The sequence below is a fragment of the Calidris pugnax genome, unplaced genomic scaffold (assembly GCF_001431845.1).
Source record: "Calidris pugnax isolate Ruff unplaced genomic scaffold, ASM143184v1 scaffold220, whole genome shotgun sequence".
Classification (NCBI taxonomy): Eukaryota; Metazoa; Chordata; class Aves; order Charadriiformes; family Scolopacidae; genus Calidris; species Calidris pugnax.
In genome coordinates, this window is record NW_015090963.1 from 1,011,749 (window position 1) to 1,027,907 (window position 16,159).

At 55.4% G+C, this 16,159-nt stretch overlaps 1 protein-coding gene across 3 annotated transcripts in view; it reads left to right on the forward strand.

The window, feature by feature from the left end:
* The window catches only part of CNTFR (ciliary neurotrophic factor receptor), a 214,572-nt gene that overhangs the window by 157,620 nt on the left and 40,793 nt on the right, over window positions 1-16,159 (forward strand). The window lies entirely within an intron of this gene.

A 16,159-nucleotide genomic window follows, 5' to 3' on the forward strand; every position in this document is an offset into this window, starting at 1 on the left:
ATCACACCAGATTAACCTGATAACTCTCTTTGATAATGGAACTGATTTCCTAAGCCCAGAAATGTGGTCGATATAATCTGTCTTGACTTCAGTGAAGTATTTGCTACGGTGCCACATGGGAAATTATGAGTTAAACCAGAGAAAATGTGGATTAGTACAAGAGTTGGAACACGGCTTAGGAAATGGCTAAAGGGGACCAGATTGTGCTGAAAGGGGAATTGCTGGGAGGGATGGGGGAGCTTCGGCATCAGCCTTTGGACCGCTCTCAGTGGTGTTTCCCATAATGGCTCTGGCCCACAAGGACCAGGGAACTCCAGTGGGATGTGTTGGTAGCTGTGGGGGAACCCATGGAATTTCTGGGGTGAGAATTTCATGCTGGAGGAGACAGGATTCTACAAAATAGTGCAAAAGGCACGAAGTGCAGGAAGGTGTCTCGTCAATGTCCTTCAGCAGGCGGGTGGGAGGGCACAAGTAGCTCAACTGGTCCTTGAGGTGGGATTTGATACCTGGGTCCACATCATGGGGCATGTGGCCAGGAGCTCAGCAGCACCCCATGGAGACTGGGGGTAGCCAGTCTGTCTCATCCCCTGCAGAGGTGGAGGTACCTGCACACATACAGCGGGGACAGTGAGCATCCAGAGATGGAGTGACCTAAGGATGAAGAGCCCATCTCAGAGAGGAGGAAGGGCCCACAGGCTTGCTTATCCCTAGGGGTCCCAGATCACCCACCTCCAGGGTGTGAAGCATCCCAAGCATAGACCACCCCAGAGGAAAGTGGCCCATGTCCAGGACAGCCTCTTCCAGGGGACTTCAAGGAGCGGCATGTTGCTCTGACTCACTTTTTTTAGGCAGCTGAGTGTGAGGTGAAGCACAGGAGAGCAACCAGGATGCTGCATTTTTATCTCCAGTGGGTTACCTGCCCCACAGCCTGAAGGGTGATGGATGCCTGAGCATGGCCAGAAGCAGCAGGCGATGGGGCCAGGGTTTTTTAATAGAATCATAGAATGGTTCGGGTTGGAAGGGACCTTAAAGATCATCGAGTTCCAACCCCCCTGCCATGGACAGGGACACCTCCCACCAGACCAGGTTGCTCAAAGCCCCATCCAGCCTGGCCTTGAACATTTCCAGGGATGGGGCAGCCACAGCTTCTTTTTACATGCCGGGCATCTCTGTATCAAGCCCAGGGCTGAGGACTGGGAGTGGGCAGGCGGGAAGGGAAGGCTCTGGGTACCAGGAGCACGGCGCCGGGCTCCCGGCTGCCCCCGTGAGCTGCAGCTCTGTGTTTGGAAAGGCACGGGCGGAGGGCCCGGGGATGGATATAACAAAGACGTTGGGAAATAATGTGCTCTTGAGGTTTGGCACACGGCTCCGTGCATTACAGAATGTTATAAAAATACTGCTAATGGGCCAGAGAGGAGTGGAAACGCGCGGCGGAAAGGCTGCCAGAAGCCGGAGAGCGCACATGGGAGCGGGGAGGCCTTGTGTGCAAAGAAGGGAGGGAGGGAGGCAGCCAGGGCGGGCATCCGTCCTCCCGCTCCTGTCCGTCCGTCCCTTTTTAACCTGCTTATCTCCATCCTGTCCTGACGGCTCTGCCCGTTTGTACCTCTTCTTTCCTGTCACTGCCTGGCTTTGGGGATGCCCAAGCACTGCTGGGATGCAGGCAGGGATGGGCTCTGTGTGGGAGAGAAAATACAGCGAAATCCCCTCCAGCAGCAGGGATGCAGGTCGGGATGCAAGCAAGGGGAGCTGCCCCCTGCCTCGCAGTGGTGGCTTGGGGGGCTCGTAGCTCACTGCCAGCCCCAGTCCTGCCCCCTGGGTATCGCTGCCTCCCAGGCGATGGTGGGAAAGGGACTGGCAGAGGACAAGCAGCTCCGGGCTGGTCTCCTTCCTCTGTGTCTGTCACTGCAGCGGCTGGCGAGAGAAAGGGGAAAAAACATGCGGTTTGACGGAAAACGACATGGAAAAACAACCAAATTAACAGAAAAACAAACAAAGCAAAACCAGAGAGAGGGAGGGGGGGGGAAGGGGCAAAGCAACAGGAACCACATGTGAGCGGGGAGGCCGGGAGAGCCCGAGTGTGTTCTCTGGCCTGATTAGCAAGCGATCAAACATCGGCCACTAATAAATAATCAGAGCCTCCCTTTTCTCTGCCTTAGAAGTCCCTTTCCTCCCAGCTGGGCTCCAGCTGCAACTGGAGGGTTTGGACTGCAGTTAGCGTCTTTTTTTATGTTGTTGTTGTTTTTATAACTTTTTGTCTTTTTCACCCATCCAAAATAAAGAAGAAACAAAGAAGGTAACAACCTCTCCGTGTAATCGTGCACCTCCGGCTCCTTGGGAGAGGGACGGAGCACCAGGGTGGGCGTGAGCATCCCGTGATGGGTATGGGCAGAGGGGAGCTGTGCCAAGGATCTGTATCTGCCCAGCTGCCTCCGAACCTCAGTTTGGTGGGAAAACCTGCAAAGAGGGCACTGCTGACACGCTGGCTTGGGAAAATGGGTTTGGCTGGCTCCAGCGGCAAGGATGTCTCTGGCCAGGCCGGTGCTCCTGCCACTGGTGCAGATGCTGATGGAGAAGCATGGTCCCGGGGTCAGCGCATGCAGATATTTCCCTGCTCGTGTCCAGCGATCTGTGACGCAGGGCTTGCTGTTTTTTTTCAAAAAGCCCGTTTGATGGATTTTTCCCCTATGAACTTATCCAATCCCTTCCCGCGGCCGTGTAAACTGAGGCTATTTCGAGACCAGCAAGTTAAACATGACTGCGACCGTTCCCTGGCACGGGGGCCAGCTGGCAGAGAGCAGCACCCGCCCCTGCAATTCATCCCTCTTGCCCTCCAAATGTCCTGCTGCCCCTCGGGGACAGCCCCGTGCAAGGTCAGCGCCAAGGCTGTACCCAGGCAGTGCTTTGGGCAGGACTACATTAACCTGGACCAAACCTACGGAAAGGGTGGAGCTGATAAATTTAAGCATGTGGCTGCTGATGTTCCAGCATCGGGAGAGGCATCCCAAAGCTGTTAGGTTTATTGCCGTGGACATGGATGATTTTTCCCCACGTACCCGTGGGCGCTGGGGGCTAGGTAGGTCCAACGGCTCCAGGGGGGCTTCATGGCCAAGTATTACCACCCAGTTCAGGAAGGCTGTGGGAAGAGACCATCACAGATAGGGGCAACCAGATTGCAGGAGTGCCTCGTTTGTCGAAATTCAGCTTTGTTTCACGAGGCACGCATGCTCTCCAATCACTGCCTTTCCGTGCTGAGCTGTTTGTTCACGGCTGGGAAAACTCAACAGATGAACTTTTGCTGCCTGTGCCCAGATTTCGGGTCTTGGCCCGGCTGGGAGCTGGAAAGGCATGCTGGGTAACAATATGCAAATTGCCATCCCTGCTTTTTTTTTTAAGGAGAAGGCTGAAAAAAAAATAATAAAAAAAAAACAACCCACCTAAAAACCCCACCACGCTCCCAAATGCAATTAGTCCTAATCGAATTAGGAGCCAGACTAGAAAAACAAACACGTTTGCAGGCAGCGGGCGTCCTTCCTGCCCCGTCCGGTGGGATGCAGGCGGCCGTGCCGCAGCGGGGAGGGCTGAATGAGAGCGGTGCCCCCGTGCCCCGCGTGTGCACGCACTCGCACGCTCACACCCATGCGTGCACGGCATCCGCGCCCCGCTGCATTCCTCCCCTCCTTCCCCTTGCCGGGCTGGGCAGCCTGCCCAGCTGCAGCATAGCAGAGTGATGCTTCTTTGGCTCGATGCGTAAAATATGATAATCTGGGGCAGCCGGTGTCAGAAACAATAAAAATATCCCCTCTCCCATCCTCGCGGCCCCTCCTCTTCGCGTGGGGGAGCTGGGGGGCGGCAGGGCGGCACGTGGCATTTATTAGGTGACGCGGCACGGGACCACGGTGCCGGCAGCTCTGCCCTGGCCTCGACGATGCTGTGGCCTGTGGAGCCCCTGCCCAAAGGAAGAGCATGCCCAGGAGGTGGCCAGTGCTTGCAGGGTTCCCATGTCCCATGGCACGTCCTCGCTGGCAGCTGAAGGGAGATGGCCCCAGGCTTGACCCCAGCAACCAATAAGCCCAGGTTGGGTTGGGTGCTGTGGAGGGCTTCTGGCTTCACTCTTCACCTGAGTGGTGGTGGGAGCACCACATGGCATTAGATCACCAACAAGTAGAGAATGTAGTTGCCCCCTAGCCAGCCCACTCCCAAGGGCAGAGGCAGGGGAGTCCTGGGGTGTCTGGTGACCAGCCAGAGCCAGGGATGGAACATCTGTCAGAGAGTGGGTGCTCCCAGGTGCAAGGACCCCCTTGGAGAGCATCTGGTGGGGGTCCCAAGCTTTGGACCTAGGTGTGAAATGAGCCCAAAGGCTCCCTGTGTGTTCACTCCTGCAATGGGGCTGGGGATGAGCTCATGGGATGCGGCAGGGGGACAGCCCACTCTTCCCCCCTGCCCCATCCCAGCAGCTGCCGGGCTGGAGGAGAAGATGAAAAAGGGCTTTGAGGCTTGGCAGCTTCCTGGGAAACCTTCCACATCCCTGTCTAGCAGAAATGCCGAAGGCTGCGTGCTGCGACAGCATCCCATGTCCCAGGCGGATGGCAGCGAAACCCCCTCCCACTCTCCTGAGGTTTGTTTATCCTCCTTAACATGACAAAACCAGCCCTATAATTAAAGAAACCCAAATCCAGTCTAAACAGCTTCCCATAACCCCTGCTTCCCCGCGCTTGGAATTAGGGATGCCCAGGGCCAGGACGACAAAACCTCCTGGGACGGTGCCTGCCAGGGGGAGCGGAGGGGAGTTGGGCTGGCACTCTGTGTTGGCCTCTGCACCAGGAAAGATTTTGTCTTGGCTGCTTCTAAGTGCCCCTTGTCAAAATATTTGGGGTGAGCTTCCTGCTGCCCACCAGCAGTGGGTTCCCAGCATCGAGGGCGCTGGGAGGGGAGGAACTGGCCGGCCAGGGAGCAAAGGGGTTGATGCTCATGTGGATGCTGCTTTTTCCTCTCCACCACAGCTCCACACGGCTGTGACACTTAAAAAAATATATATATATATATATATATAAAAAAACCACAGTCCGCTTCTGGGATGATGCTGGAAGAGGAAACTGCACCACTGTCACCGGCGTGAGGTACAGCTCTTGACTGTCACCAGCCACAGGTGCCCATGTCTGCAGAGGCTCAGGCCAAGCAGTCTCCCCATGGATGAGAAGACCCTGCGGTGGGGACCCTCTGCAGCCCCATGGAAGGAGAGGAGATGGCAGGCAGCAACAGATCCTCATCTTTTCCCAGCTCCTAGTGCTTCTCCATCCCTCTCCAAAATGGCCAGCAAGAGCTGGGAAGCACAGCGGGGCCCGGGCAGGCGGTGAGGTCCCGGCCGAGGGCTCGGGAGGGCCAGGGAGGGATCCAGTGTACTGCAGCGTGAAAGACATTGTCATTAGCTATGGTTTGATGAGCCGGTGCGTCCGCTGTAAATAATTTAGCAGAGTAAATGTGTGCTAACAGCAGGTCAGGGTGGGGAGGAGAGGAGGGCAGGGAGAGTCTTGGGTCTGGAGAGCAGGGAAGGGTACTGGGAATAAAGTGAGATTATTTTCCTCCCGCTAGCAGGACGGAGTGGTGTCTCCCCACCCCCCGGAAAAGGAGTCAGAGGGTTCCCATGCCCGATGGATCCCTTCTTTCCCCAGTCCCCTCCCAAGCTGTCAGCATCGGTACCAGAGGCAACTGCAGGACAATTTCCAGTTGCTCTAGCTCCAAGCACTTTAATGCTGTTTAAACAATTATGTAGTTGATAAATTTTGACAAGAAGAGATAGAAATAGCCTGGGAGAGCCACGCAGTAGAAATGCTCTAAACAGATGTCCCTTTTCTCCCCCTCCTCTGCTCCCTGGGGGTCTTTATCGTTTGCTGCCAACTAAACAAGACAGTGTTTGCATGAGTTGGGGTGTTGGGGAGGGGGAGCAGAACGCCTTATTAAAATGGTTTATGATACCATCCCTAGGGTGACGGCTGCTTAATTTCTCTCCAGGATGGTCTTCTCTGCACCGACAGGAGCTGTGCACAGCCTGCCGAGCACAGATGTGGCTAATGTCTAATGTTCATCCCTCTCCCCACCAGGTCACAGGGTACCAGAGTCAGCAGCCTGGCTGCTGATGTTGCAGGGGAGGGAGGGGGGTGCAGGACATTTGCCAAAAGCAAGTGAGCAATGACAGTGCCAAGCAGCGTGGGGAAATTTGGTCTTGCCCCAGGGATGTGGAGAGCCAGAGGCCAACAGTGCCTGTGGAGGACCTCAGGCAGCAGGGACCAGCAGTGGCTCCCCAGTGCTTCAGTTTGCCCCTACTGAGAGAAGTGGACGACAGAGCAACCACAAAACCAGGGCTGGACCGGAGTCTTGTCCACAGGGGAAGTTTGATGTCCTACATGGCTGAGCTTGGGCACGTAGGGAGTGGAGATGGGCGGCTGTCCATCTCTGGAGGCCAGGGAATCATTGAATGGGTCCATACCAGGAAACCTCAGTGAGGTTAGGAGCCAGAGCTGAGACCTTGGTGCTATATTTTCACTTGTGTTGGGGTGCCTTGTTCTGAGCGCTCCCAACCCCAGATGTTTTTCTTCACCACAGCCTTACAGTGTGGGCAGCTTTGTGCTGAGCACACCCAGACTCAGTGCATGTTCCATGAGGAGCAGCTTTACATGGTGTGGGTTGTCACATATCGTGGGTTCTTGTGCCCTGTCCTGTTGGTTAGGGAAGAAAGCAGAGGGCTGTGGGCAGCTCTGGGCCTTTTGGCTGCTTTCTGGATGCTGTGCAACCGGTGATGGTCTGAGGCAGTGCCTGGGGACTCGGGCAGGCTGGAGCTAAGGAGCTGTGACATATGTTGTTTACGGTAAACGGGATGGATTCGTCATCTATTGTTGTCTTTCGAGTTGATATGGTGCCTTTCACTTTTTTGGGGGAGTAGCTGCCTTGCTGAACCCCTGCCTCTGATGGCAGGGGCCACGCTTGGCCCGCAGGTCCCAAAACACACTTCTGCCAGAGAAATGCCCAGGGCGTTTTCTGCTCCCAAAACCATCCCAGTGGTGAGGCGAGAGCCCAAAGCATCTGGCAATGGGGAACCTGAGGCACAGGCTGGGGAGTGATTTCCCAAAGCTGAGACATCTAAGCTGGGCTTAGAAACCAGACTGGTGAATCATTGCTCTCCTCAGCCTACATGGCTTCCCAACTGGAGTGTGCTGGGTTGGGTCGCCCCAAACCCAGGGCTCCCACCCACCGCAGCCCACCCTGTGGGGAGCAGCACACTCTGGTCACACAGGACTGGGTGCCTCTGCATCACACCATGAACTGGGACAGCTCAAGGGCAGCCAGCCTGGAGGCATCCCCCATGGGCAACCTCCATGCATGCTCCCCTTGCTGCCACAGCCTCCATCATCCAGCCCTTCCTCCCATCCCTCCTCCTCCTCCTGCTGCCCAGCCAAGCAACCCAGAGCTGGCTGAGCATGGCTGACCAGCATGTGGGGTTACTTCTGCTTCCTTCTGCTCCCTGCAGTAGCTCCTGCTCCCTGCAGCAGGGAGACAGAGCCATGAAGCCTCGGAGAGGGAGACTTTCTATGTCTCTAGCTGAATTGCTGCATTGGACGTAAGTGGGGAAATGGGGTCCAAAATCAGAGCCCTGCACTCCTCCTGGAGAAGGGAGCATGGAGGGAAGTAGCTGGTCCTGTGGCCACCCCTGTTATTCACGTTAACACAGAGCAGGTGGGAAAACTCTGCTGGGCTGGGGACTGAGCAAGAGCACCAGAGCTCCAGGCTGCTCCTTGCTGCAAGTGCTGGTGGTGACATGTGGCTTTTGCAAACTGGGCTTGCCTTTCTGGAGCAAAGTAAGACACCAACAATGCTCCCATCCCCTCCGGAGACTCGGGAGGGGAAACACCACTTACTTTTTTAACTGCCAAGGCAGTGTTTGTGGGCGTGATTTCTGCTGTAGCGGTACCGGGGCTCTGCGTCGTCCCACAGAGGATGCTGAGGGTTTTGTTCAGAAGTGGGAAAGAGCACAGGACTTTTTCACGAGCATTAAAAAGCTCACAAAGCTGCTGTGACACATAGTCGTTGCAGGCATCACTTTGCTGCATTCCCTCCTCTCGCTTCCCTGTCTCCCAGCGACTGCTGGATCAGAGCAGACCTCGGGGGTGATTCTCACCGGGCTGAGCAGAGCAGCTGCCCAGGGCTGGTGATGGTGTGAGGTCTGTGCTGCTATACACCTCCGGGGCTTAATTATGATGAAAAAAAGCAAAATTGCAGAGAGCACCGAAGATCCATCCTGCAGGAGGGTGCCAGAATGGAGACGCCCCGAATTGTGAGTTTGTATTGGGACAGCCTGGCCAAAAAGACCATTCTGTGTCTTTTGGAGCCAAGGTTGAGCCAGTTCTGCCAAATGCTGCATATATACAACAAAGAGGCAATTCTACCTCCTTGCAGATTGGTCCCGGGATGTTATGGGAGAAGTAACTCGAGAAGGACCTTGGAAAACCAGGGAAAGTGAAGGAGGATGCGATGGGAGCAGGGAGAACTGCTCTAAGGAGGAAAACTCAAAATAGTCCATTCAGTGCCTTCAAGAAGAGCTGGAAAGATGCCCTGACTCCCATTGGTAATTACCTCCAAGCGGAGACAATACCGGGTACTAAACCAGCAAACAAAGCCATAACTAGAGCCAATGACTGGAAGCTGAGGGCAGCCACGTTCATATTAGAAATGAGGCTCATATTTTTAATAGAAAAAATGATTAAGCATCGGAACAAACTGCCAGAGGCAGCGGCGGATCCTCTGCCGCTTGTTATCTGCAGGGCAAGGCTGGCTGCCTTGCTGAAGGATGATTCAGTCAAACACGAGTTACTGGGCTCAATAGAGGGGTAACGGAGGGGCATAATGGCCTGTGTAACCCAGGAGGTCAGGTGAGATGAACTAATTTTCTCCTCTGGCCTTCAAGTCGGTTATTTAAGGAAGGTGCACATCCGTGTCTTGCAGATTTAGCTTCTCTGTGGCTGTTTCTTTTGTCGGATAATGTGACTTGGGTGTCTGGTGGTGCAGAGCGGGGCTGAGAGGACAAACCTGCAGCGCGGCAGGCCATGGGGTGTTCAGAGGATGCTGCATGTCTCCCCACTTAGGACAGGGCTGCAACCGTGCCCCTCATCCCCTGCATCTTCTGAGGGGACTAGTGCTTGTATCCGGCCTGAAAGACAGCAGGAGTCTGGAGTTTGTAAGGAGCAAAATGAGGGAGGTGGGGAAGGGCAGAGCTGCCTTTGCTGGATCTAAACTGGGTTAGTCCAGCCCTGTACAGGGATGCTATGGTGGGATGGGGATGATGGTGGCTCTCCAGATGTCTCAGCCAGCCATGCAGGGAGGTTGCTGCGAATGAGCACGCTGGAGCACGGTGCCTGGGAAGGGAAGAAGGGACAACCACGCTGCAGAGCTCCCTGATGTCCCCCGTTTGTGTGCACCCTGCTCCTGGCCAGGCTGCAGAGAGGAGCCAGGTGACAGCTCAAGCACTGGGGTGGCGGAAAAACAAAATGGACCAAAAATGGGAGGAGATGGCTCAGGGATGAGAAATGGAAGGAGGAAGAGAGACAGGGAGGAAAGACTCATGCGAGACATTAGCCTGAAAGAGAGGAAACTCCTGCCACCCGCCTCTGAAGGAGGGATTGACAGAGAGCTTTTGATGAAGAGCCGAATAGAGATAATGTGCCGTCAAATGGCGGTGGGGGGGGGAGCCGGGAGCTGCTCCCCGAGAACCTCTGCCTCCAGCGTGCAGACAGGAGCTTGGCACAGCACACCCAGAAGCACTTACCTCCCTTAATGGCCGGGCAGAGCCTCCCAGGCTGCCCCATTAGGAGCTGCCTCCCCAGGCGAGATGGCACAAAGTGCTCGGCCAGCCCAGGGAGCAGTTGTGCCACAGAGCCCGGCACTCTCAGACCCTCCTGACTGGGTGTAAGGCAGGCCCTGAGAGTCCAGTGGGGCAGGACGCCGTTTTGGGGTGAGGCAGGGTTAGTTTGTCTCTTTTTGAAGCTGTCTGATCCCTCCAGGAGCAAGGAGAGGCATGCATCGCTCAGGGGATGCCATGCACCCTTGCAGGTCACGGTGCTGTGGGGGAACACAACCCAAGGCAGGAGGAATTGGTGGCCCAGGGGAGCAAACGGGCCGTGATGGGCTTGCAGCTGAGCTGGAGATGCTGGTATTGCTCGTGGGCAAAGCAGCACCCAGCAGCCTGGGCTCTCCACCAACTCATACGGGGCAGCAGAGACACAAAAGGAGGGGGGACGCAGCCCCACCGCGGGGGTCCTGATGGGGAGCTTTCCCCCACAAAACGAATGAGCCCCATCTGCGTGCTGGCGGCTGCTGCCAGACACGATCCAGGGTGCGTATCGGCAGGAGGAGCTGGCTCTCGGGCCAAGCCACGTTCACCTACTGCTCCAGCAGCAGCGCTCCCTGCTTTGCATGAAAGAGGCGCTTTGATTGCTGACATCTGTAGACAATCAGATAAGAATTAGAGTTATTCCTCTCGGCGTAAATGGTATTTCTAATCTCATAATCCCTTAATATTGTTCTCACCAGGATGTGGCCGCCGCTAATCCCTGAGAGTTTGTTCTTGGGCAAATTTCAGGGAAGCCGGGGAGGGGCAGGAGGAGGGGTTGGCCACCTTCCCTCCCCTCACCCCCGGAATCCCTCCCGGGTAGGAAGGGAAGAGCGGGTCAGGAAGCAGCCCTTCTTGCCAGCCTGAGGATGCTCATGCTGGGGTGGAGGCGTTTGCAGAGCTCTTCCACCACTGCTGCAAAGGGCCCCTGCCAAGTGTCCCCGTCTGCATCCCTGCCCCAGGTTTATCTCTTTGCTCTGTGGCACCAGCAGCAGGCTCCAGCCTGGTTTTGCCACTTGGCTGCTTTCTGAAAGCAGAAGCTGATGCCCGAGGAACAGCCTGGGGCCTCTATTTGCGTGCTGGAGAGCTGCAGCAAGGACAGCATCCTGCTGCCGTGGGGCTGCAAAGGGCAAGGTCCCCAGGCAACTGAGGGTGATAGGTACTTTGTAAAGACTCTGGGCTGCATTTGGCCCTAATTTTGCATCCTCCCCGGGCTAGAGTCTGGAGAATGACTTGGGTTGCTCTTTACCCCCTGTCCTGGTGTTGGTGCACTGAATACAGATGTGCTTCTCTCCAGCAACCCACCGTGGTCCTCCCTCTTGGCCACTTTGCAGGCACAGTCAAGGTGGGAAAGGGGCTGGAAACCTCCTGCCGGCTACCCAGGACAAGCAGGAATTACCATTTCTCTTTTCCCTGCTGCATCTTTCCTTCTGCAGCCCACCTTAGCTGTGCCTCGACGGCTCCACAGGCTGATGCTGAACCCTAGCAGGGGCTTGCACACAAGTCAGGATGGAAGCTGGGATGAAATCCAGCCTGGGTGGTATTGGGCTCCCCTGTTGCCTACAAGCCATGGTGAGGGATGGAAATCCTGCCTTGGGCAGCAGCCCATCCCAATGTGCGGGGGCCGAGCTAGCAGCAGCTTGCAGTGCAGAGGGGCTGGGTGTGCGGGTCTCTGCAGGCACGGCTCTCTGCCTTTCCTGTCTTCAGAGTCCCTTCTCTTTCACAGCAGCTGTTGCTTCTCCTGCTGCTTGAAGTTTCCCCCCCACCTTCCCCTTTTTTATTCCCCAGACAGGTTGGAGAGGCAACACAACTGCTTCAGCTGTGTCCCGGGCATCTTCTTTTGTCTTGGCAGGGTGAAGGTGTGGGAAATGGCTCGGTAGCAATAAAAAGCCAACAAATCTGTCTTCCCATCATGTTTAGAGAGCCCCATGATGGGCATGAGGGTGCAGGAGGAGGCTGCTTCCCCCTGGGAAGTGTGGCCATCACCGTCCCTTCTATGCTCCTCTCCCAGCAACCTGGCTGCCAGGGTACCAGCATCCCTCCCCACTGCCGTGCTGAAACCTGTCCATCATTGCCTCACAGCCCCGAGCAATTTGTTACTATAGCGACGTTTTTTCCGTGCAGGGAGTGCTCAGATCTTTGCTGGGCTGAGGTCTCCCTCTCATTTCCCGTGGCTGAAAGGAGAGGAGAGGGCTTAGCCTTGAGGCCAGGAATTGCAGACCGTGCCATGGGGATGCTGTTCCTGGAGTCCCTTAATATCTTGCAAACACCAAAACTCTGCAAAGTCCTTGGGAAGATGGGGGTGGATGGTGATGACTGGTAATGAGCCAGTGTAATGCCACGGTGCATTTCCCTCCTGCTCTCTGAAGGCTGGAAATTGGAGAAGGAGCTAGTGGGTACCCTCGTTACGCTGGGAGATGCTAGTTTTCAGATTCCTGAGGGTTTTGCCCGGAAAGGGGAAATGAATAGGTTTTGCTATTCACTGGCAACTTCTGAAAAGTGCCCTGGAAGTCAGAGACAGCTAAGAATTTCTGGTGAATGGGGAAGTTAGAGAATTAAGAGCTTGGGTTCATGATGTTGCTTGTTTTATTTCCGCAAGATGCGTTTTTTAATGAAAGTGGAGGGAGCTCCAAAATGAAAAGCCCTGGAAGCTCAACCTTTCATTTAAAATCACCAGAAGCAAAAAAACCCTAAAAAACAATGCTGTTCTTGTCATGTTTCCATTGGAAGTGAACAAGCTGCAAAGCAGCCACCAATGTGTGAAACCCTTTGGCTGGTGTTCACTGGGCTGAGGTGCAGGGAGGAGAGTTTGGGTGGCCCCTTGGCTACAAACAGACACTGCCTACAGATGTGCCAGTGTCAGGTGGGGAAGGAATGGGTCCACAGCCATGGGTGGGTGAGAAAACACCCCCCTGGGCACCCTGGGGCTGGCTTGGGTGCAGAGTTCCCAGGGCAGACCAAGGGCGTACCAAGCCCTGAGTCATGAGGAAGGGGAAGGAGATGGGTAAATGTCCACCATGGCACCACGACCAAGTGCCACTGCCCCTTTCCGTTCTAGGATGATGCATTCCTCCTTCCTAGAATCTCCCTCCCTGCAGGACCACCACCCCTGGGCCCAGAATTTGACCTTGCCCTGTGGCAAATCGTGCGCAGAGAGGCCATGAAGGCAGGTGGACATCCCAGCCTGGCCTGGGGGACAGCTTTGGCCCCAAGCTGTGCCAGCATGTGGAAAGATGCCAGAGGGCATTGGATCTGCAGCAGGAGGGCAGTGGCAGCATCCCCTGGACTCTGATGACCTCCAGAATTGGATTGCACCTGTGTTATCTCCATCCCCGCGGACAGCCCAGTCCCTGCCTCTTAAAGCTTGTTCAAACCAGTGCTTTTTCTCCTCGGGGCTGGGATAACATCTCCACGCACAGCCCAAGGCCCTCCTGGCTCCATGGTAATCAGCCAGAACTGCGCCAGGAAAAGCAGATAATTAAACTCAGGCCCTCGCTTCTCCCCCGGCAAGCAGATGAAGCGAGATGGCAGTCCTGCAGAGACTTCATCAGGGGCAGGGGGCAGAAATTTCGGCCCTGGTCTTCCCCATAGCAGCTGTCGGTATGTGGCCACCGACCCCGGGATGCGCTCCCCCCATCCAGCCATGCCTCGCTGGCTTATCATTTCCAATCCTATCAGAAACAAAACTGCTGCTGCTTAATGCTTCATTACAGGCTGTTATGTGTCTCCTGCACTGCCCAGGAGAGCAGCAAGGAGGGCTCTGACTCTATTTAATAACTGTTTCATGGTTCCTAATTGACAGATAAAAACGCTACTAACTCAGTTTCATCGAACATAATCCATGGGCAGAAGCAGCGGTGCCCTTCTGGAGCCCGGGCAGCAGCACCAGTTTTGATCCATTACTTTGACATGGGAAATCCTTAACGCTCCGATCTGCCATCGCCACGATGGGTTTACGTCTCGTTTTTCCCTCTGTTGGTTTTGGCTTCTACAGCCTTGGGGGAAGCCGCTGGGGAGGGATTTGGGGAAGGGCAGCCAGGGTGGACAGAAGAGCTGAGATGGTGGCCGGTGCTTCGTTTCAGGGGAGCTGATCCCAGCCAGGGTCTGCAGCACCCCCAGCACAGTGCTTTGCTGTCTGGGTTGGCTTTGCAGCCTGTCCTCGTGGGGCTCCATCTCTGGTCATCTCGGGGCCAGGCTGGCAGGTCCCCAGCCCCAGGACTCTCACCCTGTGTCTGTCAGGCTGAGCCATGCTTGTAGCCAGGGAAGATCCACCAAGCTTTTCAGCTCTGGTAGGAAAGTAGCTGTTCTTGCTCAGATGAAACAGTAAAGGGTTTATTCTTGTAAAATCAGAGGTATCAGGAAAACAGGGTGTTTCTTTATGCACTGCCCAGGATCTCATCAGTGTCTGGGGGCTTTGCATGCTCCATGTTGAGAAACCCCAGCCAGACAAACTCTTGCTCTCCTCAGGGATGGACACCCAATTGCGTAGCCAAAAATGCAGGGCCAGGATGTGCAAGTAGTGACAAGGAACACGTTGGGAAGGTGAGATTGAAAAGGAATTGGACCTGAAACCTGCTATTCAACCCAAACACTTGGAGATTTTCTTTATCAGTTCCTACCTGGGGCCAACACTTAACAAACATCTTCGGAAATGAGATTTTTCAGGGCTCTCTCCACCCGTCACAGTGGCTGAAAACTTAAATACCGGCTGGGAGTCCCACAGGGTGTTTGTGGCCATGGGAGGGGTTGACTTGCACCCAGGGTAGAAGCAGAGTGGTTCCCAGGCAGCGTGGGCGGCAGAGGTGGAGCTGTGAAGGAGAAGAGCTGAGGGCTCATAGCTCTATGCAGAGCAAAGCAAATCTGACTGCGGCTGAAGGCACCCTGGGAGGATGAGAGGTTATTAGTAGCGAGCGCTTCAGGGATAACACGGAAGATATTGATTTAAATAAAAATCACCGTAACGGCGGCTCTAACAGGACCCTGTGGGTCACTTGGAGGAGAATCAGAGGCAGCAGAGCTGCAGTGCTGGCACACTTGGAGCATTTCCTAGCTGTAAATATTGTGCTGGAGAGAGCCAGGACTGCTGCCTGGATTCCTGAGTGGATCAGGAGCAGGGACAGGGGTTCAGATGCTGTGCCAGGGTGTGCAGCGCACACCGGGATGCCTAGAGAGCATCTCTGCAGCAAGGTGAACAGCTCGACCCACTGTGACCTGCAAGGGCGTGCTGGACCGGTTGCAGCCATGGTGCCAGGAGATGGATATCCGTGATCTCAGCCAGTGGCAGGGCTGGGATGGAGGTCGGATTCCCATGGTGTGAGTCAGCTGCATTCCTCCCCAGGGTCAGTGAACTGCCCAGGGCTTCAGCGGCCTCGGCTGTCTCCAGCCTCCACACTTGCAGTGATTAACTGCTCTGAGGATGCTCGGGTTGGGTGGACGAACCAACAGCCAAGGGGGCTCCAGCCAGCTGGGGACAGCTTCAGCTGCTCATCCGTGGGAGAGGAGCGGAGCGGTTTCTTGGCCACCCTTCATACCAAGAGGGCTTTTATCAATGGGGTGTGTGAAGGGGTGATAAAGTGCTACCAGCTATCTCCATGGACAGCTAATCCATTGCTATGGATTTGTTGTTAGAGAATGCACGGGCAGACCCGTGCAGCTCCTTGTAGCTGGCTGTAACTCTCGGGCCCTGGTACAGCCACCTGTAATGCCAACTGCTCTCATCACGATACGGAGCCGTGTCGTGCCGTGCTGTCGGCAACCGGAGACGTGATGCAAGATAATAGCCACGCTGTCAAGATAAAACGAGTCTCAGCGTGCAACAGAAGGGCTTCTCCACTCCAGGGATTTTTCAGCTTGAAGTTTTTGGAGTTCTTCCTCCTGATCACTGCGCTTCCATGGGAATCGGGCATTTTGCGGAGGAAGCCTACCGTGCCCTTCAGCTTTCCCATCAAATATGATGGGCAGACCATCTGCTGGACCTACAGCACAGACAGCACGGGCTGTGCCGAGGCAGCTTCACATTACCAGACCTCCGTCACTTGAGTCCCTTCCTGCTCTAGGGGATTCAGACCACCTGGAGCAGCTCCCTCTGCAAGGACATGGCTTCCCTGGGGGAAGCTTGCAGCCTGGTACTCTCATCGAGCAGCCTGTGTCTGGTGCAAGGCTCAATCCAGTGCATTCATGCGTTAGAGTGGGTGAATGGAGATACAGATTCAGCCTAGATCCTGTCCACTGTGTTGTCTCAGGAGTATTACAGACCTGATCAGCATCAGCTGCTCCCTGAGG